The sequence below is a fragment of the Anticarsia gemmatalis genome, chromosome 21, assembly GCF_050436995.1.
Source record: "Anticarsia gemmatalis isolate Benzon Research Colony breed Stoneville strain chromosome 21, ilAntGemm2 primary, whole genome shotgun sequence".
Taxonomy (NCBI): Eukaryota; Metazoa; Arthropoda; class Insecta; order Lepidoptera; family Erebidae; genus Anticarsia; species Anticarsia gemmatalis.
Window position 1 is genome coordinate 5,414,427 of NC_134765.1, and position 27,603 is coordinate 5,442,029.

Here is a 27,603-nt window from a genome sequence, read left to right on the forward strand (position 1 = left end):
CATATTTTTATAGACCATAAACAATTATTGTAAAACATAAAATAAGTATAGAATACAAAGTTTATTCCCTAACTATTCAAAGTTTTTACCCTAGGAAATCTTTTCACTCGGGCGAAGTCGCGGGCAGAATATTGTAATAAAATTTTAAAAAACTACTTCACCATGTCTAGTTTCACACGTTTTTGAGAGGCGCTAAAACGACTGTAAACTTCTAAGAATATGTAATAGATTACATTTGCATTGATATTAAAAAATATAACTATAACAACGAACAATTTAAATCTAAAAAAACTGAGATAAATATACACTACACAATAAAAACGGTCTCAAGCGTTGTATAAGTGAGAAATATAGGAGAAGTGGTCGTAAGCATCGCTAACAAAAGTTTACCTTCATATTTGTATTGAAAATTATACAATACTAGCTGACTCACGCAACTTCGCTTGCGCCACATAAGAGTACTGGTAGTCCTCTGGTACTCGTAGCATGATGATATATATCTAACACTGAAATAATTTTTCAAATCGGACCAGTACTTCCTGAGATTAGCGCGTTCAAACAAACAAACTCAAGCTGTATAATATTAGTAGTATAGATACAGAGTTTAATAAGTGCCTTGAACAAAGGTTTTCAAATGTTTTAAATGTCAAACACTGGCTTTGCTACTTAATGTTTTTCTTTGACTTGTGATCTGGCTGCAGAATTAAGTCACACATGATATCTTATGTATAAAATCCTCGTGTCATAATATTCGATCCCGTACTCCTCCGAAACGGCTTGACCGATTCTCATGAAATTTTGTGAGCATCGGCCAACATCTATTTTTCATACCGCTTAGTGATAAGGATAAGATCACCCTTAACATTTTTTTAAATATTTTATGTCAAAACAACGTTTGCCGGTTCAGCTAGTATCTACATAATGAAGTGCTTTCCAAACGCTGTAAAAGGCCGTAGACTTGTAAGTTTCTTTACCTAATGGGAACCCATATGTGTAAGGCATGGATAATATGGACAGACTTATCATAATATTAACCACCGCACCCAAGTAGCAATTTTTCAGAATCTGATTATATTTCGATAAATGAATTTTCTTAGAAAACGCAAAGGTTATCGAGATCATTGCTCGCTACGTATATAAATTACTTAAATCAAATGCACCCCAACCAATATCAGATGTAAAGTTCAATAAAACGACAAATTATTAATACCATTACCATAACATTGTACAACTAATATTCAACAATTCAACAACAATAAATTTCATCTAATTTGACACAAATCGAACACAGACCAGTTCTGACTCACCTATCTAATATAATAATCGTCTGAATCACAATATGAATGGACGGAGGCTTGCGTGACCCGTAATTATCTAGTATATTGGTGAAACTTTCATTACACTGGGGTCCTAAAGGCCAGCGCGTGCACGCAGAGGGTTGATGGTTGGAATAAAATTTCAAAAGTGCACGACGTGTGAAGGGTTAGTTTCGCCTTTGTTTGTGCCGATTACTTTTGAATTATATACTTTTCTTTGTTTTATATTCAATGGGCTTTATTAAACAGTGCTATTACGGACTGTTTTTATTTTTTTTAAACAATAACATGCTTAGTCCTATAATATAGAAAATTTATTGCTAGTACAGCAATAATTTGTTAGTGGGTTCAAAAATATGTTGGATACTACCGTTACCTTAATTACATTTTCATTTTTATTAGTTGTAACAATACAATGCATCGTTTTAAGGAGAAACCTAGTATCTTCTTAAAAAGTCTTTTCCTTCTGTTATACGTTCATAAATCACAAAAATAACACAATGCCAATACCTTTAAAAAATAAAATACACCATTTCATTCCCGAAAAGCGACAGTAAAATTACCGAATTTCACCCCATGGCAGTTTTTTATAAAGCCACCCCAATTTTCGTACACCCGAAATCGGTACCACGTGCTAGCCAATTACCATCCCCTAGTGCGTTCACCCCAACAAACATAAGGGTAGCTACCCTCTTACAAGAAAGGGGGCGTGGTCGTCTAGGGGGTTATCTTGCATCTCGTTTTAACTGTAGTACCTATAGTTTTTTCAGCGCGCATTCGATTTTTCTCGAGACTGTTGCAGTCTGCTTTCTCGGACGTTCAGTTGTATTTGTGAAACGAGTAGATTTACAAAAAGGTAATTTAACGTAGAATTATCAAGTATTGTCTTTTTCGGCGTATTTGAGATCTTATTTTGTGTCTGTTATTTTTTTCTCAACAGTTTATGGTTAATTTTGTCCTATGTCATGGTTTGCCATCTCACTTCAAGCCGAGTATTACTACTGTTATAATATTAAGTCGCCAACTGGTACTAGTATTTTTATTGTTCCACTGAAGCAGGTCACAGACGGAAAAACTAATATCTACGGCAACAGTTGCTTAACCCATTAATTTAATTCGTAACTTCCAAAAAACACTAAAAGGCATTACAAATAACTGTAGGTAATTATAAATCAATCAATTCCAGCGTGTATCAGCGGACCAGTTAGTTAGTCCAGCTCATTAACCAAACGGCAACCAATAATTATGATGAAATCATAGCATTATTCTCGCGAAGAATGTGACTTTCCAGTAAGTCCGAAGCGGAAAAAATACGCCGCGGTACACTGCGGATTCCGTATGTTTTTTATTTCATTGCTATTTGAGACTGTATATTTTATGTAAAAGAGAGAGCTGACTGACTGATTCAGTTTAATATCAAGCGACTGCTAAAATGAATAGAACTAGAAGTTTGTCATTTTTCGTACAGATATTAGTAATAGGCTATAATATTTTAACAGTTGTAAACTCTTTTCTCTAATCGAATTTTGTATGGTTTCAATTAAAAAAAAATCTAGGACAGGATAGGCACTGGAAACATTGTCTTAAAAATGAATAAGCATATTGCTACTTTATTTTAGCTCAAATATCTTATTTTAAGACCTGAAGTGTCGTATACACGGAAGATCATCAATTATCAACCATAGTCATGTCTGACATTAATTATACTATTATAATTAAGTAATAATACCGTTCGTTCTATATTTTTAAATGCCAGTTCAATTGCAAATTGCAAGGTACATACGAGTACCGGGAACACAACCTATGATCTTACCGCATGTAGCTTGCAGAAAATAATTCTATGGTAAACGGTATCATATAATTTGTTCACACAAACTGTTATTGATAACCAACGTTTTACCACAGCACCTCAAAGTTGTTACATTATTATCTAAAACACTGTGTTTTGTGAACATTGTTATAACAGTAACAAAATCAATTTAAAAAAAAAGATGTAAGAGGTTGAATGAAAATGAAGAAACGATTTTGAGCAATTTAAGGGATTCGGGGATTCTAAATTAAATTAATTATAACAATACACCCACATTTCTACTAAAACATGATTCAATCTTATGGTTGAATAGCTGAATCACATTTTTATATTAAAAGTTTTTGACTTAAATACAAAATAGACGGTAAGAGCGTGTGCAAAATGTAGTATGTAGCATAGAGCTAAAGCTATATTATTTTCTTATTCCGTCTGATCAAAATTCTGTACAGAAGCCACAAATCGATATTAACGTCAAAGCCTATAAATGTTGGGCACAAACGTAATAAATCGTTCGCTAGAATATGGAACTCTATCGACTAATTAATAATGTAATGTTAATTAATGATCGATCTAGGAACATATTTCCATAATCAGTGAGCTTGACAGGCGAATAATTGGTATCTTTACGAGTCTTTATGAATAGTTTTATCTCTTTCTAATGTATTCTTTAGTAAAAGAGACGGATAGAAAATAGTGTGGTAGTTCTTTCGTCTTAAGGAAAATGGCAAGATACTTCAACCACAGTGATAACCAAACTTAGATTGTAGACATGTTTATTGTTATCCTCAAATCTTTATGAAAAGTTTTTCGACGTAATAATGAACAAATTCTACTAATAATGTACAACTATTTTTTATCAAAATCGGACACTCGTTAAAGGCTTGATTGACACCAACAATTGTTAAACTACTTACCACCGCTGAGTGCATTTAGCGGTAGTTCTTCATGTCAGTGTCTTCATAATATCTTCATGGCAGTGAACTAAAACTCATTTAATTTGGTAGAGAATTACTGCCTATGATTGCATTCAGAAAGGGTTACAGAAATGCTTCAAAATGTTTTACTTGGCTTCAATGAATACGAGACAAAGAGCAATGCCATTAGAACCTTTTACTTATAGCCCTAAAACAGCATGTAAACGTTTCAATCCCACACTGTGATTACAAACAACAGTTTTTTACCATTAATTAGTTTATTAATTATTCAAATTTGTATGCGAATTCGCGATGCTTTATGCGATTAAACGTATCGAGATTTTACGGCCGATAATACGTGGATCAAGTGACGAACTTCAGCGATAAGATAAGAAAGGGATAAGGTTTAAATTCTTATAAATTATGGCTTGTGTCTCTACTACACTTTTTCGTTCAAGCTTGTATCAAAAGTAGATTTAACTTGATTGATTTTTCCGATAATAATACGCAAATTAGTAAAAAAAATATTTTTATTATATTATATGATAGTGAAGTCAAACCAAGACAGCCTGTAAGTCCCATCTTGAAAAAATGCTGTTGGTTAACAACCCTTCTTGAGAAGAAAGCATTTGCTGTGTAGTAATCGGTCAATTGTGATAAGTTTGAATTGTGAAACAACATGTTCATAATCGCTTCCGCTGTCACCTTTCACTCGCACCCCACAAATGAGTGTTTGCCATAACTAACGTCAGTTATTACTTTATTGTGGGCACACACTTTGTGCACACACTGTCTGCGCTTGTTTCAAACAGTCTTACGAGTACATGACAACTTTACACTTTTTACCCGGCTTCTACTTTTTTACCCATTATTTTTACTCCATTTAGTGTCATTTTAAGGTTATTGTGGTGTTTGTAAAATATAGTATCTTTTTACACTTTATACGATTTTAATTGACGTTTGACAGGAAAAGTTTTTGATCTTGCTTTTGTGCCTGTCGCACTTGACATGTGTCATCGAATGTAACCTTTTATTTCTGTGTTTTTTTATAGTGATACTACTGACTTTCCCGCGTCACTACTCGTTTTTCTACCGTCAGAGGTCACGATGGAGAAAATAAATCACTTGTCAATTGAAAACTTTAATAATCAATATAATTGCTAGGGAGATGATTAGATGAGTATTAATATAATACTTTTCTAGCTATCAATCTATAAAAAAAGCTAATCAATCAAAAATATTGTTTTAAACCAAACTCAACACTCACATGCACGACGGCTTACAAAACGTACTTTACGCTTCATATTTCTAACAAACACGCCTAGTTTGATTGGCAATGCAATCACACTGAAACCATAACAACACGATCACAGAATTAAAAAACAATCCATCAATATTTATCAACTATAATTTGAGTATCATGACAAACACTTGGCAGCTAACTAACAAAAACTAGTATCAAACATTCCGTAAGCACAAAAACTAAATTTTCACAGGCTCACCAATGTCACATGATCGATTCAAATTATAGATTCCTAATTACATTGTTCGGTTTCTAGGTCGCCTGGCATTTTTTCTGAAAGCTAAACAACAAAGGTATTATTCCGTTTGCTGTGCATCAAGACGAAGCAACTGTGTCAGTAATTAAAATGATTAGGTACTGGCGTGCGGTGTCAGTGATAGCGGGGAGGAGAGCGGAGCGGGTACCGACATAAAAATTACGAAAGTGTACGAAAGTTAGATATGAATGTAGGGTCACTGATTGATATATTTCTCGTAGGAATATTGTAGACCACATATTGTTATGAATATTGATATTTACTCCTACATATTTTAGTGCCTGAAATTAAACTTTGTTTTTGAATAAGTTCATTTGTAACGCCCAACGCGCGCATTGCCATATACTTAATCAGATGGCCAGTTACCTCTTTCTCAAAAATATCAGGTTAATTAATTGATTTGTAAGTGCAGCTGATTTCATTTGATTAAATATCGCTGATCATCAGAACCCCGTAATAAAATTAACATAATATTATTCTCACGATTAAAAAGCTATAAAGCAAATCGACTAGTTGTTTTATGTTTAATTATCTTTTAATCGGTTAATAGATATTAAAAGTATATGACCATCAATTAGACGCACACTAGTTATCAACTGAGATACGTGATAAGCAAGTCTAGAAATGTTAACAAAGCTACAATAAATGTACGATTATATTCGTTAGTCGCCTCTGCTTAAAAACCCTAGTAATTTCCAACAAGCATCACTTTCCACACATCGCCAACACTGACACCACACCCACGAGTCGGATGATTATGAATTATGTAAATTATAAATGTTAAACAATCCAAGAGATTGTTGATGCGATGCCATGAAAAAATACACCCTCCATGCTTCGGCTGGCGCTCATTAAAATAATTGCTTTTTGCTGTGACTCTCCGTTTGTCCGACTGTCTATGTACTGGATGTTTATGAAACTACAGATTGTGTACGAATGTTCGTAGCAGACGGGCCGTTATTTTGGCAAGGAGTTCCTTTTGTTGCATTTTTAGTATTATTTCGACCTTATTAACTGTTAAGTAATTATTATTATTGAAAAGTTTGTATTAATCTCCTATACTTTGTTTCACATTATTTGTTTTACGTAATCTTTAATTACCATCTTTATAGCTTATCTTATATCCTTCAGTCTTAGGAAACAGTTTATGTTAAAAGACTGTAATTGAAGGACATCTACAGCCAGAATACACAATACACTAAATCGGATCTGGACTTCACAAACTTTGGCTTTACTTAAACTGTATTAGAATTTAATCAGGAAAAATAGTGATGTAACGGAATGATATTCTCGATGCGCTATACATGAAAGGTAATGAAACTCGTTTACCATAAAACAATAACAAACAAAAAACTAAATAAATCACACATAAGCAGTAAATCCGGTGCATTCACCTTAATTCAATCAGCGGCGTATACTAATCGAATAAGCCGCTCAACTTCACGGGGAAAGAGTTAGGGGGAACGCACACGGAACGGTGGAAACGCTGACTCACAATGACTTGTTTGAAATGAATTAAAATGCACGTTCGCGGCTAATTTCGTGATAATGGAGTGGTTAGTGGATGTCGTTTGTATAGTGCATGTGTATTATTGTACAGTTTTAGGTTCTTTGATGACAGTTTAGTCGTGTTGCGTTTTTATTGCTTGTTTAAAATAAGTTGAAGTAATTGTATGCAGTAAATCTTTGTGAAAAGGGAATAATCTTGCTTTTATTTACATTTTTGACGCCACCTGTGTGACAAAGGTTAAAGTGATACCCTGAAAGAGCCAGAATATCAGTCTATTGGTGTTATCCATAAAGGGAAATTTGTAAAAAATCTGGATAGACAATATTAATTTATCTTTACTGTAGTGTTCAGTGGATTTATAAAAAAACTTTTGCGCTATAAAAGAAAAAAAATATATAGTTTTACAATCATAAGGCAATTTTCGACTTTAACATAACTCGTAAGGGTCTATTGTTAAAAATTACCACCATATGATAAATTGAATTTTAATCGTTTTTCTCTCCCCGTGTGCGTCGTATCAACACAAAATGCACTGACGTCGCGCCGTGGTGCCGCCGGCAAATCCAATAGGTTTTCATTAAATAAACCCTTTATTGGTTTACCCAGGGTTTAGCGGCTTTACAGTTTGCTGGCTTAGCGTTATGTGAGAACACCTTTATTTTCTTACTAATGCTATTTTCATTTAATTTTATTTACACTGATTTATTACTTAATTTGGTACCATTAATTAAAGTATCAAAATCACACGTCCAACTGTAAACAATATCTGCACGAATGACAAGCCTCAACTACGTGAAATTTATTTTAATTTGAAATAACAGTGACATTGATCAAACGAATGTTTGATTCAACCAATCAGATGTTTAATTAAGAATGTTGTTGAATTAGCAAGACTCTGATTGGCTAGTAAGCTGAAGATACAAAAACTGTAGCGTATCGTAATAATTTCTAAATTAAAATGATAATTTCTAATGCATTTTAAGCTCAATTTCAACGGATTATTTAAGCAATTGACTGCATATTATGTAATATTTAATAACAGTTATATGTTGAAAAAAATTCAAGCTTCAAAGCGAATAATGAAGTTCTGAATAGGTAGTTGCATTTTACCAACTTCACCATCAAATGGAAGAAACTGAACATGTCAATAAATGAAAGAAAACCGCCCATTGGCTTGTCAACTTTGACCAATCTGAGTGTCATACCAACACTAACGCATTTATGACTACACTATAACTAAAAAAAAACACACAGAATTATAGTTCTTACACCAAAATATTAACGACTATTTTACCATTTACAGATTTGCTGGATTTTCTCCTATCTATAGTCAAGTGTTGTAGTAAAGGGCGTGGTTGTTACCTCATAGGTTAGAAAATACAAAAGGAATTACAAAAGGTGTTAGGTTAAAGTGTAAAAAGTGACGCCTGTGACAAATAATTGCGTTTTACAAAGCGGATTAGTGTTAAATCGTGTTAGCGACCACACCTCCGCAGTACAGGGTTGAGCAGATGACGCGGTTGCCATGGCAACGGAGCCTCAGTACGACGTATGCACCTTACAATGTAGCCATTTAACTTTTTAGATTGGTTTGTTTTTGTGGTAGTTTTAACTACTATAGACCGTCGATGTCCCTAGTTTCAGGTGAAGCTTGTGCAAAATTTATCGGGGTTTCTGTTACAACAATTTCAGTCGCAGACGTGTAATTAAGCCCTCGCTCCACAATCCAGTGTGTGGTTGCAACCTGCTCGCTTGGTTTTCATGTTCTAAAGTCGCATTTGGAAATGAATATAATAGATATGAATGTATTCAAATGTATGACTATTCCTTTAAAGTATTCCGATATAATAAAAAAACTGCCATAAGGTTTTACAAGCTTCAAAGTTGTAAATAACGATTGCAATCAAAATAAATAACAGCGAAAGCCTGAACTTCAACAAAGTCGTTTAATACAATAGACTATTTAAATTTTTATTATTTCTGTATCGCATAAATCGAAAAAATGCAACATTTAATTATGATTTAGAGCGAAATGTGCATTCAAGCAAAATTTATTCTTAGAATGCGAACAATTTTGTTGTTAGGCAACTTGTACACTGGTTTCTAGAATCGCAGCGAAAACGCCGCGTATAATTAGACGTTTGAACTTCAGAATGGATATTTAAATATGCTTTCAAGTGAAGTCTACTTGTTCAAATTAAATTAAAGACAGTTATATATAGGTACAAGTGGACATTTACACATTTTTGAAGTTATTATGTATGTGATTTGCCGTTTTGTCTTACGAATATTGAAGTTTTGGTGGTATTACCGACAGCTTAAAAAATGGAATTGACAAAAAACTCATATACTTAAAAAAACTGATATAATATTTGAATGATGCAGTTCAAGCCCTTTTCATTGGTTATTGTCATGATTATGATATTGATAACAATATTATACAAGAATAAAGAAGATACTACCATATTGCGAGTTAAATCAACATGTAAGCAACTTAACATCGAATACGCAAAAGTAATCGTAACAAAACTTAGAAAACTGAACATAAATAAAGTAAAACAAACCCCTCACCCACAACACTTAATTTTAAAACCAATTTTGTTGCGGACGTGTAAGTGTGCAATCTCCACAATTCATCTACATATCAAGTTGCTCTGTTTGACTACTGTTTTGCCCCGGCACTGCTCGGAGCCGGTTCCAACTCGAGTTTTTTTTTACCTGTATCGCAAATCGAGCGTTACGGAGTGTTTTCGTTTTGTTTGTACTGTTTTTCATTACTTTTTTCTTTTTAGTATTTCGTCTTCGCGCGCGAAATTGAGAATTAATTAAGCTATGTGGATTTTTAATGACCGTTTGTTTTGTGGGGTTTTTTATTGAAATAAGTTTGGGATAAAATATTTGGGACGTGTTTTATCGTCTGAGTGCGGAAGTTGGTTGTTGCTTTTTTGTAAGCCAGTTGCAAGTAGTAGCGTTTTAGCTATTTTTTATTATTTATTAATGTTTTTTGGTTTCGTGACATTTATTTATTTGTTTTGTTGTCAATTTTTGTCTCTTGCTGCCTCGTTTTCTAGCGGCTTCTTTTCTAATGCAATTTTATTCACGAACACCACCTGAAATCATATCCAAGACAATTATTTAAAGGTTGACGTATTGGAAGTTCATATTGCTACAATATTTTGATATTAAAATAGCAGTTATGTTAATTGCAATTCTGCTCAATACGCCATAATAAAAAGAAAAAACCTAATTTACCAACAAAATATATAAAATAGTCTCTACATTTTGTCTGTGCTTTTATAGAAGGCGTTTTCGAGACTAGGCCGCTGTCCCGTCGTGAACTGTTTGTTAATGGAACGCCTCGCCCATAGCCTTTAATTAATTGTTTCACTCGTCAATGATAACAAAGCCTTATAAATAAAAACTTGTTCACACCGACCCTCTCATTAAGGTCCTTTGACTATTAGAAAGGAATTGTTTAAGGAAAGTCAAGGAGAATTTAAAACTTCAGAATTTGATGTACATTCAGAGTTGACTTTGCTTTCGGCTACACTTGCTTATATAAGCAAGTGTAGCCGAAAGCAAATAGACACCCTGTATAGTTAGCTTAATGTTCCAGCATATTTGTGTCTAAATTATTGTAATTATATTGTACTTATTGAATTGAATTGGAATTGTACTTATTGTAATTATATTGTTTAAACAGCTGACAATACGTAGCTTTTGTTTGGGCATTTTAAATAATGGAGTAGTTCAAAGGACTTTTTCAGTATTAAAATTCAAGAAAATTAAATAATATTTAAAATGGATAATATTGTTTGATATAGATTTATCAATCCCTTGACCTGCATTTTACTTTGAGTTATTTATTATTGAAGTAATTCAATACTCAGCACTTAATTGTTCAATTTGCGGTTGTTTATTTTATTTGTTTATTCTTTCCACCGAATAATTTATTTCTCTCTTTGTTCACAAATCTAATATATCAAGCGATAATGCCGCACCTTAATGAGTATTTTTATCGAATTAATCTTTTGAAGGACCGGTTTAATTCACCTTTGGTGTAAATTCGAGACTAATGGTATATTATTTGCGGAACGGTTTGGATCAATTTTTTCCTTCTTTTCCTTTCTTTTGTCGATTTATCAACGGATCAATCGCTGGATTGCTATAACCTTTTTGTATTGTTGCTATTTTTCTGTCTATTGCCGTAAATGGCAAGAAAGTGGTATGTTTATTCATATTGTTGTTTACGTCTGCACTCTGTTGTTTAGATGCTTCTATTATAATTGTTTATTAGTTTCTTTTGTGCTTAGCTTAATAATAAACAATTATGGAACTAGTGTTTTACTGTAGTTTTAGATCAAGGCTAGTTTGATTTTCAAATGAGCAATACAAAGCGTTTATGAAAAATTTACAATCATAATTTTAAAACCTTGCACTCTCTACAGTAAATGCAGATTAATCAAAACACGTTAGCATATATTATGTAAAAATTTTGCCGCGGCCGCGAGGGGCGTCCTGTAACCAAACTATAAGCCTATGAAAATACCTCTTACTATCATGCTCAAACTAAAAGAACAACAAAGTAAGATATATTGGAAATCTAATGCAAAACTTTCCAATCAATTTAATTGCTTAACCAAAATAAAAGTAGTAATATTGCAATTCTTAGTGGTATCAATTGCCACAATCCGAGCCCATTATCGTAACCAAAATCGCACGATTAACGGTCTAACCCTCAAACGCTTAGAGGGTATTAGTTCCGCGCGTGTGGTCACAACGACCGGGCATTGTGTAGTCACTGCGGGGGTTAACTTACCTGTTAGCTGATAGCTGTAATGGTCGCCTTTGATGTTTAAATAGTATTGGATTGGAACTATTTTTTTCTATTGTTGCTGATTGTGGTGGAGTTCCGTTGTTGTTATAAAGAATATTTAAGCAATATATTTTGCCATTTTCTCATCTAATCATGGAAATGTTTGTAGAATTGTGTAATGTTTGTTAACATAAACAATAAAACAAAAAAATATAAAAGGTGTATTACTCCCTCAATGTTAGTCACGAGTCTCCGTGTATATGTGTATGAAATATACCGTTGTATAACCAATACTAGTTTGTGGTTTGGGGACTTTGCGTTTCTTCCAGAACTATTTAAAATGACTCAGGCATAAGGTTTCCACCCAATGTTTTCTTTCGCCATAAAGCAAGTGATGATCGTTTTTAACATCATTTACACTATTTGTAACGCGTATCTTAGGTAAAAATTGAACTTACATTGTTCTATCTATATTTCTAAGTAAAAAGTAATCTTAGCCACTTCTACTCTCAATTTTAAAACCCAGAAACATCTTGATATCCGTGATTTGTACAATTGATGGTTCATCATTAGGGGTCGTAAGCCTCAAGCACACTTAATACAATTTTAATAGGTGCCTTTAGAACTCTAACTACGCGTCTTCATTTTTTTGGACCCGCTCCAAATTTGAGTCGTTTTCTCCAAAAAAATATTTTATTAAATTGTAGATGCTCTTGTTTTTAAGTTTTGGAGGTTGTATTGTTTTAGCAATATAATATACCGGATTTGATTCTCATAAAGAACTATAATTATTTATCATTATATCGTAATGAAGTTTTCGCTCCATTACATTTCATCATACTTTAAATTCAACAACTCAGTTTCGTACTTATTGTCATTTTGTTGTAGATGCACATTGCACAGTTACACCCTTGATATTGAAAGCCCTCATTTTAATTGTAACTGTATATCAGTCGTCAGTAAAAAGTATAAAAAACTTTTTTTAATTGTCCTACCTAATAAAGTAGTTTAATAGAGTTCGTTGTCAAGAAAAAGTGTTTCAATCCAGTCTTAACCAGGTTCAACGACAAAATTCATAGAAAACTGCTAAAAGAACACACGTACACTTGTAAAAACTTTCATTAAAGAGTTAACTGTAGCCTATAAAAGAGAAAATATTACTATAAAAACGTAGGCACTTAATAAAATTCATAGCAGTATTTATCAAGAGAAACACTTTGCCATTATATATTAAATTGGCAACAATAATCCGATTGTCACGCCCTCTTTGTGGCCAACCCTCGTATCGATGTCGGGACAATAAGACCCCGGGTATATTTTGACAGGAGTTAATGTTCCCGGGGAATGACGTCTATACCTGAATGGGAACAAAAGATCCGCCCTGTATTGTGCGGTTATTTGCAGGGTTGGATAAAGTGCACTTGTTATAATTGGGGTGTCAGATTTTATTGGTGCATTTTACCGTTAATGGTGGATAGTGAATTGTTGTTTTGGTTATATGTTTGGTTAATATTACTTTTAAACATTTTTCCCGAACGTAAATGTAGCCTAAATAATCTTATTACAAAGGATAAGATGCAAGACAACTTTAGCGCACTAACCCCCGGTTTCTGAGTACATTTAGCGCTAGTTTATCTATTCAATAGCGTTTTTAGATGAATTTAAACTACCCTTAATGTACCTCAAAAACCGGGCGTAAGATACACTCTTCTATCCCAAACAAGGGATGTCCCACTAAGTAAAAAAAATATATTTTTACGTTATCTAACCTACGCTTAACATTACCTTATACACTAGCGCATATTCTAACATAATTCTACAAGACCCACTTTTAAGTAGCAAACACAGGAAAAATCCTCAGCCGTATATTAAATGAAAACGTAGTAATCTATCGGTGTAGTTATATCATTCCGTTAGTGCTGAACGGAAACGGGCAGTTATGACGCGACTAGAGAATCACAACTACTTATTATTGACTTGTATGTTATGTACTTGAATGTCAGCTGGTAGATACTGAGTAAAGGATAACTGTAGCGACAAACGGTTGAAACGGTTGCCATGCAAGCTTTAGGCCTAGGTCCTGAGGGATTCTCACGTATCTCAGTTGACAACTAGTGTCAATGCGACGGTCGCTATTCAATACATTGCTGCTTTTATGTAACGTGTTACAATGTACTGAAAAAAAAAAGAAGGAAAAGAAGAAAATATGTCCAACATCCACAAAAGTAGATATAAAGTAGAATCGAAGACAACTAGTAATAAGATATCTCTTATGACTGGTTGTCTCCGATTCCTTTGATTGTGTTTGTCATGTGTTTTGATTTGCTCTGAAATAATCTTTACACTAGAGTCACTGATCGCTTCTTTTATTAAGGTCCCCTGTATTTAATTTTGTACGAAATCCTTAAAACTGACTGTTTCACTAACGGATAAGTACAGGTTGCTAGTGGGTGGACCGTTTTGAACGCTGGTTCTATGGACGAAGTTATCTAGAATTCAGCCGTTAGTAGCTAGAGTTCTCGGACTTAAAACATGAACAGCTTAACGGGTTTCGACAAACCTGACATTTCTAAACAATTTATGTTCTGCGACCATTTTTCCATAACCGTAATAATTCATTCTGTATCAATGGAGGGTAATGACGAATCTATTTGCTGCTGCTTCAATTGTAGCAAATTGCGACGATTTGTAGCAATCACGGTTGTATGTCAACATTATTATGAGGGGCAGTTGCAATGATATATGAGACTATGTTCCGTGTGGGTTTTAGCAAATATTCACGTGGATTTATCATAAAGCAAGAAGGACTGTATTGTATTATGAAGGTATAAACTCGTTTTATTTAGAGACTCAACAAATTATCACCCGTAGAAAGTGCTATACATATTTATAGGAAACAAACGAAACATTTGCCTTTAAAATTTGTTTTCATACGCCAACTGGAAATTAACTCTCGGATCAATATCTTTCTAAGAGCTTAATGCAATGGGAGTATTCTCAGTCACTTCTGCTTGTCATATTGGAGTGCAGGTGTGACTTTATCAGCCTTTCTCCATAACACCCTTGATTCTCATGAAATCAATAGATGCATTCTCCATGTTAGCAGATCAATTACTAAGCTGTAAACTAACATTTTCTCACACAAAAAAACTATTTGATTTATGATCTATCAAGTAACTGCGTGTGCGCAATTAAAAGAGGTTTAAACAAAACAATCGGTGCCAATTATGAACGTCAATAAAAACTTTATACCTGTGTCCTTATTAAATACCTACTTATATAATATTTTCAAACAAAAAATTATTCTTCGTACAATAGATGAGCTGTAATTGAATAATTCGTAAGATTTAGGACGTAGCAACTCATCTTTTTAATGGCGTTTGTAATTCAACCTTAACTCGTTAAGATAAAGTCTATATTCATTGAATGGAAATCGACGTTTATAACTTTTTGGAACGCCGAAAAAAATGTTGGCAAAAAGTCTTAAGTGCGTTTAAGTGTTCATTGGAATTTCAATTGTAATGTTCAGAAATTAGGAATTAAAATCGCATGGTTGGTTTTACGTTGAAGTTGGATGAGCATGTGTGCCAGGTAAAATTAAGTATGCCAATACCATAGTTTGTGGTTGATTGCGCATAGCCTTCAGCACAATGAGCGTTTTCCTACAATTTTTCTCGTAATACATACTCGACGTGTGTTTTTCTTTGCTTCTTTCAAGGTTCAGATGAGAAGTTAACTGTTTCGTCTGAGTTATGACTGTGAAAACTGTTATATCATATTGGATCGACGTTATGTATAGGAAAATAACAGTTATTATTACGCTGATGGTTCTCTGAAAGAAGTAGACTTAATTTACGATACCTAGGTCTTTTTTATTACTAAAGCATTGGTATCGTGAGCATCATATCGCTAACCAATATAGGGAACCGACTCATTCTGTACCTATACTTTACCAACTATTATTTGATAGCAACTAAGCTGGACTTTGCGAGCCGTAAGGCTGCCCCGACATAGGACATCTGGCGCCAATGTTAGCTGTCCCACCACTGACAATTCATTGAATGGATCGGACGAGTGAAATACACCCCTTTATTTCTATGACTGTAAAAAGTAACAAGATACGTGTAACTGCTTATGATGTAATAGAACAAGTAATAACAGAAAATAACTTAAGACAATGAACCTGTTAATAAGCTTAGGGGTGAATGCGAGAATTATTTCTTATAAAGAAAAAGTAAAGGTGGAAATTAAACTCTAGTTTGAAAAATATCATGTTAAAGTTTCATAGGCATTATATGTTTTAACTAATGAAGACGCCTTTTGTGGTTCCGCAGCTGTCAATTAACGGTCATTGTGATAATCAACTTCTTGCAGGACAGCAAATAGATGGAAGACTTAGTCGTAATAGATTAGCTTATGAACAATCGATCTTAAATTCAAAAACCTTTGGGCAACTTGAACGATTTCGACTCTTCATAACCAACCACATGTAGAAATTTCAACAGTGTGTCGTCTTAATACGGCGTCCGGTAGACTTAACTGTGGATGGCTACCAGTATCCGGCGTTTACTTGTACAAGTAAACTTGTACAAGTAAACGCCGCTTCATATCAACTGCGACAAATAACTTGATCGAATGTGACTGCCACGATGTAGGCAGTATAAGGACTTTTGCAACTTCCTCCTCTAACATTACGGCAGGAGACTCATGCCTAGAAATAAGAAAGTAATAGAGAGTTTATATTTATGCATAAGCTTCGTCCCAACTGTATGTCCAGGATCTGAACCCGCAGTAAACTATCACTCAAAAAAACTCGGCGTTAAAACAAAGGCGTACGGCCTTAACCCGTCCGCCGACCTTTCTAATATATTTATAATTATAGAGCAGACCACTCCACATTTGTAAACATAGCTTGTGACGTAGGAAGTGGCTTTTTTGAGTTGACTAGTCGTTTTAGACGGGTGTACTTTGAAATTTGAGGGTTAAGAAAGTGAATAGTGAAGGTTGCTATTATTAATTTTAATGAATATTAATTACCTATGGCGCTGTTTTTGGTGGTCACCTCTTGGCCAGCTTTCCTATGAATAGTTTAGGTAGGAATGAGACAGGGTACTAATTTATGAATTTGTGGTTATAAATTGTACAGTTCCTTTGTTAAGCTATCAGAGTGTATTATTATGTAGAATACAACATAATTGCACTAAATAATATCGTTAGTCAACAGTAGTAAATTTTTATATTTATTACTGCAGCAAAGGAAATTTGTAGAAACCGTACCAAGTGGCGTTCCCTGGTCTCTTCCTACCCCTATAGGAAGAAGGCGTGATTTTCTGTGTAGTATTTTTTTGTCCTGCAATTTGTCAGTCTGCTTCAATATTCTGCCAAGATATTGTTGGTAACTATTTACTCTGTTACATTCAGGTTTTATAACATACAAACGGACAAACAATCTATTTATTCTTGTGTGTTTTTTTGTTAGCTGACGCATACGCACGTTATGATAATCAAAATGTTATTCGACATTGGATATGTAATTGAATTATACTATTAAAAACATATTAAACATGTGTATGATATTGTTTTTGTGTATTATAATAATCATAATAATATATTATCTGTAATACAGACTCTATATTGTAATCAAGATCTTTTTGTGTTTGTATAAAGATCCTACAAAGTTATTGAAACTAAAACATATAAGTCTTAGTGACTTATTGACTTAGACGACATATAAATTAAATTAATTTGAAATCTTTTTCGCGACTCATTGTAATTTTAACTTTTAAACTCTCGCGTTGCATGTTTAATATATAATAGAATACGGGAATTAACGCGAACACGGATTTTACCTTAAAATGCCTAACGTTTCGGCGTAGGTTGCACTCGCCATGGTCGCAGGCTGACTGGAGCAGCGATATCATTGTAATTTATATAAATGCATCTCACTTGTTAGTAAAGCCTATCACCTGCAAGCGCAGACACAGGGCACACATAAACTTCCTTAATATTCTTCCAAAAGTGGTCTGGGAATAAAAAGGCGAGAACTGACGATTAATTAATAAATCATACCAATAATTGTGATGACCAATAAACGTTATCTGCAACTAATGAATGACAGATGCAACTGGTTTTAAACTCAAATCAAAACCTGGGAACCAAAATACAACAGTAACTTCACAAGAGACACGTGACGAATACATAATTGAAAAAAAAACATTTCTATCAAAACCAAACACCATGGGTTATTAAAGATTACATTGCAAAGCCTAGCGTAGCAGAAACAATGGATTTACTTATACAATTAAAAAACGATAATATAAAAAATCTGTATGTATGAATTTTCGTTATAATAACGTAAATTAATTATACGCTGTACGCTTTTCGATGATTATAAATTTGTTACTATGGAAAACAAAATGGCGAAGAAATTTTATTAATTTTTTGATTGACTGTTGAGGCATGCTAAAAGCGTGAGATGCGAAAAATTAAGGTTTATCAACCTAGGTTCTGTGAATTTTATTTGTTTGCTGACTTTGGGCTACTTACTTTGGTTTTACTTATAACATTCCATTATGATTTGACAAACATGAAACAGAAGGATTTTTTTAACAAACCACGAGGTCACGAATCAAAGACATCACGAGGATAAAGACGGCAACTGTTAGGGGTGCAAGTTTTCCAAATTGCACTGGTGAGATGTCATGGTTGTCTTATATTTAGAGGCCAGATGCAAAGGTGTTAAAGGATACAGGCTTACTTTGCAAACTGAAAGTGCTGTCCTGACCCGTAAAATAGCATAAGTTATTTTGGCGAAATACAAATAACTTATGGTCTCTTTCTGCGAATAGATTAAGTGCCTCTATTTGAGAAAAACGTAGTCATATTATTATATTATATCTTTTAAAGTCTTACTAACCGGTTACGCATCAAAACGGTATAAACAGCTCCTATTAAATGTTCGTTAGAGCTCAAACAAAATTACACGTAAATATGTGAAAACGCTGCTTACTTCGTTTTGTATACAACTTAAACGATTTGAATCGGTATCAAAGCAATCTTGAGGTGGTTGACCTCTAGACTAAATGCAGTAGCAATCATTTGACTTGTATTGAACTAAAGCAGACAAAAAGTACTCTGAAATCTATTTGGTTTTTAAGTTTTCTATTGAAATACATGTATTGTAATCGATTCCAGAAACCAAGTTGTACAAAACATATTTGTTAAGAATTTGCAGCAGACTAGACTGTTCTTCTATACAGAAAGTTCTGTTGAAATTACTACGTAACCGACAAAATCGTTATTTTCCAAGATCTTCACGAAATATAATTTAAAAAAATAATAGAAATGAACAATCTAATTAATTTGAAAGTAAATAAGTGCAATATTTAATCGTCTAAAGCTTTTCTAACTTACAAAACGTACTCTACAAAGTCGCGAGAGAAACCCCGACGGCCGGCCTAGAATTACCTTACGTTTAGGACTCTGAGACACTTAGCAAGAAACAACATAATCTCATTACATAGAAAACTTGCGACGAAATGACTGTTTGAAAAATGAAATGACAGAATTTAAATTTGAATTTTTAAGTTGCCCTCTACTCTATTGGAGCTATTGAAGCTCCTTCATGAATAAAATTACTAGGGACTTTATCAAAGTCTTGCCTCATATCTCCAGCAAGTCGAAATAAAGACTTAATGGACGGACTATACTGTAGACTTGATTGTATTTTAGTTAGCTTTTAAGCCCATGTTCAAAAAGTATGACCCTCAATTTTCATTCTACCTGCTCTTATACCCAGGCTTGTTTACTTAGAAAACAGACAGCTAGATCAAAACAGGTGTTCAACAGATCTTCCGTGCTTACTAAGACAACCTCTAAAAATAGTTTACGTGACCTGCTAGTATCGTTTTCGTTATATGCGTGACAACGGGCTCGCATGTCGGCACGAAAACCTTCACCACTCATTCACTAGATGTCCCTACTGTTCTTGCCTGACTTGCGTAATTGGCGATGACGTCACTTTACACCGTGTGACGTAGTTTAAGAGGTTTTGTGATGGTCTGCTTGATGGCTAGAGCACTCGGAGGATAGTTGTCAACAGATGATGTGAAACAAACCACTTTCTTGTTGACTGTCTTCTATGTTGAAGTAACGTAGTTAGTGAATTGTATTTGAGTTCAGCGTCTCCGTGCTGCACTATGCGTGTAAACCTATTGCTTGCTACTAAAAGCTTGCACGGAATGCACGGAGCTTTGTTTGGACTCCATTTTCGCTTGTGACCCCGTAAATGAAACGTGTTTAGACGGCACTGAAATACCTGAAGCCAATATGTACAAATGATAATTTTTATGATGATGATAAATTTCCAAATACGTTAATATTTATCGAACAAAATATCCGTTTCCATTTCGACATTGCATTAACTACCTCTAGTAATATGCTTCATATAAAGTTAACCACTTAAACCAATAATATGAACCGCATAACGAACTGGAATAAATCAACACTCAATTCCCATTTCGACACCGTGGTAATTTGTCAACAATTAAAAAAACCGTAACCGTACAACAAAACCGTAACCACACGAGAAAAAACCGTCTACAATGTATATTAACCACAAATACTTGCCACAATCGACGATCGATTATAACTTAATCGAGTTACAATTTATAGAAATAATCGGTCATTGATTTATTTGACACTTGCACTTTAAAACTACGTACAATAATCTACTTTATTGTGTTTAAGATAGAGTTGAGAATCATTTGTTAAAATCTTAGTGTATGAATACAAATTGTATTGGAGTTATATCAAAGGGCTGTGCGCGCGCCGTTTGATACAAACGTTTGAATAAATCAACAAAAACGACGGGCGGCGATGACTTATGTACTATTTATAATTTGTGGTAGATACAGAGAGCTGTGGAGTAGAGTCATGACGATTTTAATTGGTTGTTAAAAGGCTGTGATACGGTTACTTCGATTACTGATAAATGTATTACCTAAAATTTTGTACACCTACCTAACTAGAGAAGCACGTTAGTCGCTCATAAATTTTCAATTCATCTAAAATTTTAAACGAAATAATTATGAAACCCAGTAATTTTTTAAACTTAAAAAATTATACGCACCAGAAATTTCTACATTTTTACTTGCAGTTTCTTTTAAAGGAGGTTGTGGAAACATCTAGGTCTCATTTTATTTTCATGACAAAAATTATAAATTCGAACCATAAGAAGAAAAAATAAACTATTCAAAAATCCAAATTAACTTTTACATAAAGTGTCGACTCTACGAATGTCGCTGTTCCGTAACTAATTTAAGTTAAACTAATGCAGCGGAGTCTCATAAACAAATTATAGAAAAACAAATAACGCAACCAAATAACTTATAACGCATTAAACAATGTACTAATTTAAATAAATTACATTCTAATTAAAAATTGTAACTTATTGGTATATGAAATTGATTTAAAATGATCAGATTGTTTGATTATGTAATGAGAAGTAATGACAAAAGAGAGAGATCAGAGCTGATTAGTTCCTACACTTCCTACAAAACTGACATATTTACCAATATTTTAAAGGTTTCTGAAAATACAGTGAACTCGAACTTTAAAGGTCAATGAGACAGGTTAGACTAACTAAAAGCTTTTAAGTCCATCACTAACCTCTTTTCGGAGTATCTTGTTTGATTACTATATTTAACTAGCTGTTACTATTGTGTCTGATCCAAGTCCCAATGCTGGGCACAGGGCTCCTCTTCGGTTATTCAGCCGTTATTTTTTTATGGCCTGGCCTGGCCATCCATCTAGGAACGCGTCTAAATCATTCCGCCATCTACCTTCAGTAAATACATAATCCTAGCAATTATAACTACATAGGTCTATAAATATCCGCCAATCACACATCCTTTCAAAGTCGCAATGTAATCTGTATTTTTGCTATTTACATAATTATAAGTACGTGTTCTGTAATGAAACGTGTTTCATAGAAAATGCGAGGAATAATCGCACTTGATTGCTTGAACGTAACTTTAATATTTTATCTTAGAAGTTTTATATTTACGAGCCTACGACTACGCCTACCGCCTTAGGTCGAGTTTCAGGAAAAGTCTAATTGAAATCTAAATGGATCAGTTATTCTGCTCTTATTCCTTGATTGGGAGTTGATGAACTTTTCCCCTCCTTACCATTCCTTTTTAGATTATGAAAGGTATACTTTTGACCCCTTGTTACAGACAAAAAATCACCATAATTTTTACTGGATTTTTTATTAATTTTAAAGTTATATCTACTAAATCAATACTATAAATAGGAATATTGTGGCTGTACATGTTTCAAAATGTAAATATACCCAAAAAATAGTCCCAAAACTACCCAAACCCCAAGTACCACACTTGATCATTCATTTGAGTAGAAAATGACACGTCACAGTAACGGTAGCATTGGTCCCAAGGCAGGTCACGCGACACAACTAGTTAGCATAACTTATGCGGGCGGATAAGGGGCAAGCTTCTAGTTATTGTGCTTACCTACGTTTTTTAGAAATCGTGTGCTGTTTTTTTGATGACGGCTTGATATAGACGATGTGAGGGGACAGGTTTATTTAGTAACTCGTACTTTTGGGGTGAATTAACGTAACAAAACGCATTTGAAAGGAAGCACTTGGGTCTTTTGCATTGAATTACATTTGTGGACGTAGAATAGTACCTTGTTTTTAAAAGACTAAAAAAGGTAACCATAATTGTCTCGTTTCTCCGGTGTATAACTTGAATCATAATTAAAATCTGATCAATTGATTGATCTTTTCTCTTTTAACAATAGTATGTTTGCAGAAGAAGCAAATATAAACCGCAAATTTCTTAATCCTTAGATTTATAATTGAGTAGGATATTGACAACTAAATTACGTGACGACAGTTACTCTAAGATGCGCTTATTCATTTTCTCCAGTTACTCGATAATAGATAGTGGTAGGAAATTGCCCCTCCGTACATAAGACGGCAGGAGATGCTTATGTATTACCGGATTATAATATGACTCTTAGACACAGTAGAAGCAGTAAAATATATGATATATCATCTGTAACAAGTATTTGCTGAGAGCAAAACGTTAATTACAGTGACTAATACTATAGCTGTCTATTTATAATGTATATTTGCTAAGCCGGAAACATATTTCAAGTTACTTCAATTATGTAATAAGTAATGACAGTTTAAGATTATGTATTGGTTTCTCCGTGTTCTGTACACTCTGGTGTTAAAGCGGCAAGTATAGAATAGTTATATGATTTAATATTAGATATGATTTGTGGCTTCAGTATTTATTAGTCCTGATCATTATTTTTTATTTGATAACCTATGTAACCTAGTGGGTAAAGAAGTCACTACGCTTCTACAAAGCGCGGGGTCCTTGGGCGCGAATCTCACACGGAACAAATATATTACTGAGATCCATAAATAATGCCATTAAATTGATCGTTGATTGTTGAAGTCCCCGCGATACAACATTAGTTCTTATTTATTTCACATAAAAAAATCTTTGTGCAATCCTTTTTCTATTACTAACCCAGATTTCTTTCCACAGCATCAAACCGCCTTCAAAAGACGGCGTCACGAAGAGCAACCCGAGCAAGAGGCACCGTGAGAGACTCAACGCCGAGCTGGACACCCTGGCCTCCTTGCTGCCCTTCGAACAGAATATCCTCAGCAAACTCGACAGACTCTCCATCCTTAGACTGTCCGTCAGCTATCTACGGACTAAGAGCTACTTTCAAGGTAAGATATTGAATAATACCTATATAGTTTGGTGTGTGTATTTTTATGCATAGCATATTTCAGCAAATTTCGGGGATTTCTAAGTAAGATTACACTAGCGGACCCGGCAGACATTGCTGTGCCCGAACTCCGATAGACTCAGCAAGGAGACATAATGTTATAATATTTATTTTCGATTTTTTAAACCACTGAACTGTGTGTCAGCGAATAGACTTACAATTGGTAAAAATTACGTCGAAAGAAGAAAATGTCGCGCTCAAGTAACAACGTAGAAATTTACCAATGACGCGTCGTTATTCAGCTTTAATAAAAAATGAAATAACTCATTTATCACCTTGGCACAATATGTAGTTTGTGAAGTTGCAGCAGACTCATTTAAAATCATACAGTTTAAAAATGAACACGATATCTACGACATTATTAAAACAAAGAAAGCAAAAACGCGAAACAAACAACAAGTCTATCCACATAAAGCCGAGCACAAGAAGCAAAATTTAATAAATCGGATCTTAGAATCGATCCCTGCATACCGATGTATTCGATTACTTATAAATGCCTTTCCCGACACTAATTTAACGCTGTCAGCCAATTTTATTGCACTCTACAACGTATTAATATATGTGCCGTCTCACCGAGTTCTCGATTCTCTGGAATCGATACTCGCATTCGATTTTGATGTAATCGATGTTGTTTAGATGTGCTTTAGAGTAATCTAGTACAGTTGCAACGTAATATTCTGGTGGTAGCTACAGTGTTGAATACAACTTGAACTTGCCTTTTTGTTTTGATACTCGATGCTATATTTCAGGAGCATTGTAGACAATGTATTGTGTATTAAATCGCAGAAGGTTTTTCATTGCATAGGAAACAGATAAAAAAAATATTGAAAAGTCTGATAGTTTTGAACATTTTCACAAAACTGTTTAATCGTCACTGAATTTCAAATGTTTAAAACTGTTGTATTATATGGTCCTCTAAATGATTAATTATAGCATTTCGTTTAATTAGTTTGTTTATTATCATTTTTCTTCAAGAAATAACAAACACTAATGAGTTGATGAGTTTAAGTTGCCTTTAGAGATCAAATCAGCTAATTTCATAATTTGTATCTAAAGTTAACTTTCGGAACCTCGAAACTTCCTCTTATTCATAATGGCCACCCATCCATCACCGACCTTGTTAAAATCCCTTAACCTTATTAAATCCGTTACACAAAACCAAATACTTTCAATTAATTGCTCTCGTAAATCGTGACAAAACGTCGAAGGGCTGGTAGGTATCCGTATGTACTGAGTTATGAACAAGCTTATAATATTATTCAGTGAGTCTGAGATATAAAAATCAGTGGGGGTGCCGCCGCTATGTTTTATTGTACACTGTCGTATGTTTAAGGGATCGACGACGTGTATAGTATATTTTGATTGTGTATCGTTGTGGAGACAAGTGGTTTTGGAGAAATTGAGGGAAATTTATTAAAAAATATAATAAATCTGCATAATGCAATAATATTAGTGTTCTATTCGACTCAAAAGTTTTCTCTCAGAATGTGCTAAACTTTCGGAAATTGGTCATCTTGATGTCAAAGTAGAAACCTTAAACTTGGCTCGAAAGCCTGGCTATCTTCAAAGATAGATTTTAGTGTATCCGTAGAGTATTTTTAGTCCTAGAAATCAATTGCTACCTTAAGCTTGAAATTTTGACAACACAAAGGCTAAAACCATTGCCCTCTTTTTCACAAAATCGGGTAGCAATAACCTGTTCTATTATATTCACAATCCCCAATGCATTGATATTATTGCCGCCATTAAATTTGACACGTTATGGTGGGGGCCCCCCTCTAACTTATAACCCGTGGAGCCCATACACCCTTCCTTTGATTGTGTGTATTGGAAGTAAATTACAAATATAGTGGGTTATAGGGAACGTGAAAATTTGGGAATATTGTTTGACGTCCCGGTAGAATACATTTAGGATAATTTAGTTATGTTTACTTTTCCAATATCCAACGTTTACCCCCCAAGTGAAAGTTTCGGGATCAAATTTGAGACTTATTTTATAACTTGTTCAAACTGTAAATAATTTTGCAAAACCTTTAATATTTGTACAGATAAATGTTAACATGATTCGTTATTTGGGGTTTACTTGCCATGAAATTAAAAAAAACGTTATATACCCAAAAGATAAACGATAAACCCCGGTAAGCATAAGAAGTTTAATATTAGTTACATCTTTGATCGTAATTTTTTTAAACACTTTTCTCCCCAACAGTACATTAAAAAGTACCGATAATTCTAATTAAATCGATTGTTGAAGCATCAATTACAGCAGTTATATCGATTCGAAACGATTTCGGCCTTACTCCGCGGGGTACTTTGGCATAGGATAAAAAAAACTTTCAAGTACCGGTAGCTTGTAAATTATATGGGTATATTCTCAGTACCTATCATAATATATGATTAATGCCGTTGAAAAGTTAATTTTTCATGTAACTTTATATCTTGTCATCCATCTTGCTTTCTCGAGATTTTATTTATGGCAACACTTTTGGCTTCTGCGTTTAATTTTGCTGGCAATCTTTATCTACTTATGCAAATAACTGATATGTTGAATTATATAGTTAGTTACTTTCTGTACCTTTTGTAATTGTTAGTAGAAAAGTTCTAGATTCTATTATAACAAAAATCAATGTCTAGGTGAAAGCTTAAGTAAAATAACAGACACAGATTGATTAGTAACTTTTACTTCAAAAGAATTTATATTTCCTAGTGTACTATCCTAATTCTTATCAAAGATAGGTTAAAGGTAATAGAGCAAGAGCACCCTAGTACACTCGCCACCAAAAATCGCTACACAATATATGTATAATATATCTATTTATAACAAAGTAAACACGTGGATGGTGCCGGGCCGTGCTTCGTACGGAAGAGACTATCGACCTGATGCTAATTTACCGCGCAAACTGTACTTTATTGATGGGAAATCGCTATAGCCTTCATAAAAACAACCATTAAATAAAAAAGCGGAATTTTTCGTAAGGGAGGGGTTTATAGAGTGTAGTATGGGATAGTTAAGGTGATTTTTATGAGGTTTGTTTTAATTTTAGAAACTTATATTTTTACTTTTCCAACGGTCCACGATCTTTGTGTGACCAATGTGGTCACACAAAGATGTGGTGTTTAAAAAAGATTGCTTATCTTCTGGGATCTTTCTAAGTATTACAGGCTATATACCCATATTCAGCTCAAATTGACCTATATACAAAGATAGTCTGTTACTGCTAAAGATAACCAATATCCAGCTATAGGAGCAGAACATTTTGTATTCGAAATCTGGTCAAAACTTAATCGGAATAAGGAATTTAACGTAGGTAACGTAACGTGGTAGAACGTTCCTATTAATATCAACACAATATGGCTGCTACTTACTGCTAGAACTTTAGTATATTCCATAGTTATTATCAACTTAGATTTAAACTTTAAAACAACGATTCTACAAAATCCAATTTCGAAACAAAAAATCTAACAGCTATTTCCTAGTATTTTCTCTAGTAATTAAATTCCATGGTGTTCTGAGAACACGATGTTTTCCAGCTAGTTCGTTAGTGATGTGTCGCTGGTCTGGACTGAATTAGAACGCTGGCCAACAATCCAGACAAGTATTTATCGAGCTGGTTACGGAATAAAGTTCAGTTTGGAATTGTTGGAAAACTTGGCAAAGTGAACAGTTTTTCTTTTTATGTCTTTTTGGTTATATTAGCTTATTATCTACTTTATTTTCCATATAACTTTCAGGTTTGTTTGAATGGGTATAATTTCGTAATTCTTAGCAATTCTCGGTTGTGCATAATAGGTTTGTTTCTAAGAAAATACTGAGGCATAATAAGAAAGAGAAGAGATCAAGGA

At 33.9% G+C, this 27,603-nt stretch overlaps 1 protein-coding gene across 2 annotated transcripts in view; it reads left to right on the plus strand.

The window, feature by feature from the left end:
* The window catches only part of ss (aryl hydrocarbon receptor spineless), a 115,887-nt gene that overhangs the window by 34,162 nt on the left and 54,122 nt on the right, over positions 1 to 27,603 (plus strand). The window contains exon 2 of one of the 2 annotated variants that reach the window (XM_076128598.1): positions 23,511 to 23,701. The gene's annotated coding sequence lies outside the window, so the exon portion shown is untranslated. Of the gene's footprint in view, positions 1 to 23,510; positions 23,702 to 27,603 lie in introns of those variants that run through there. The other variant, XM_076128597.1, reaches the window with a different exon arrangement.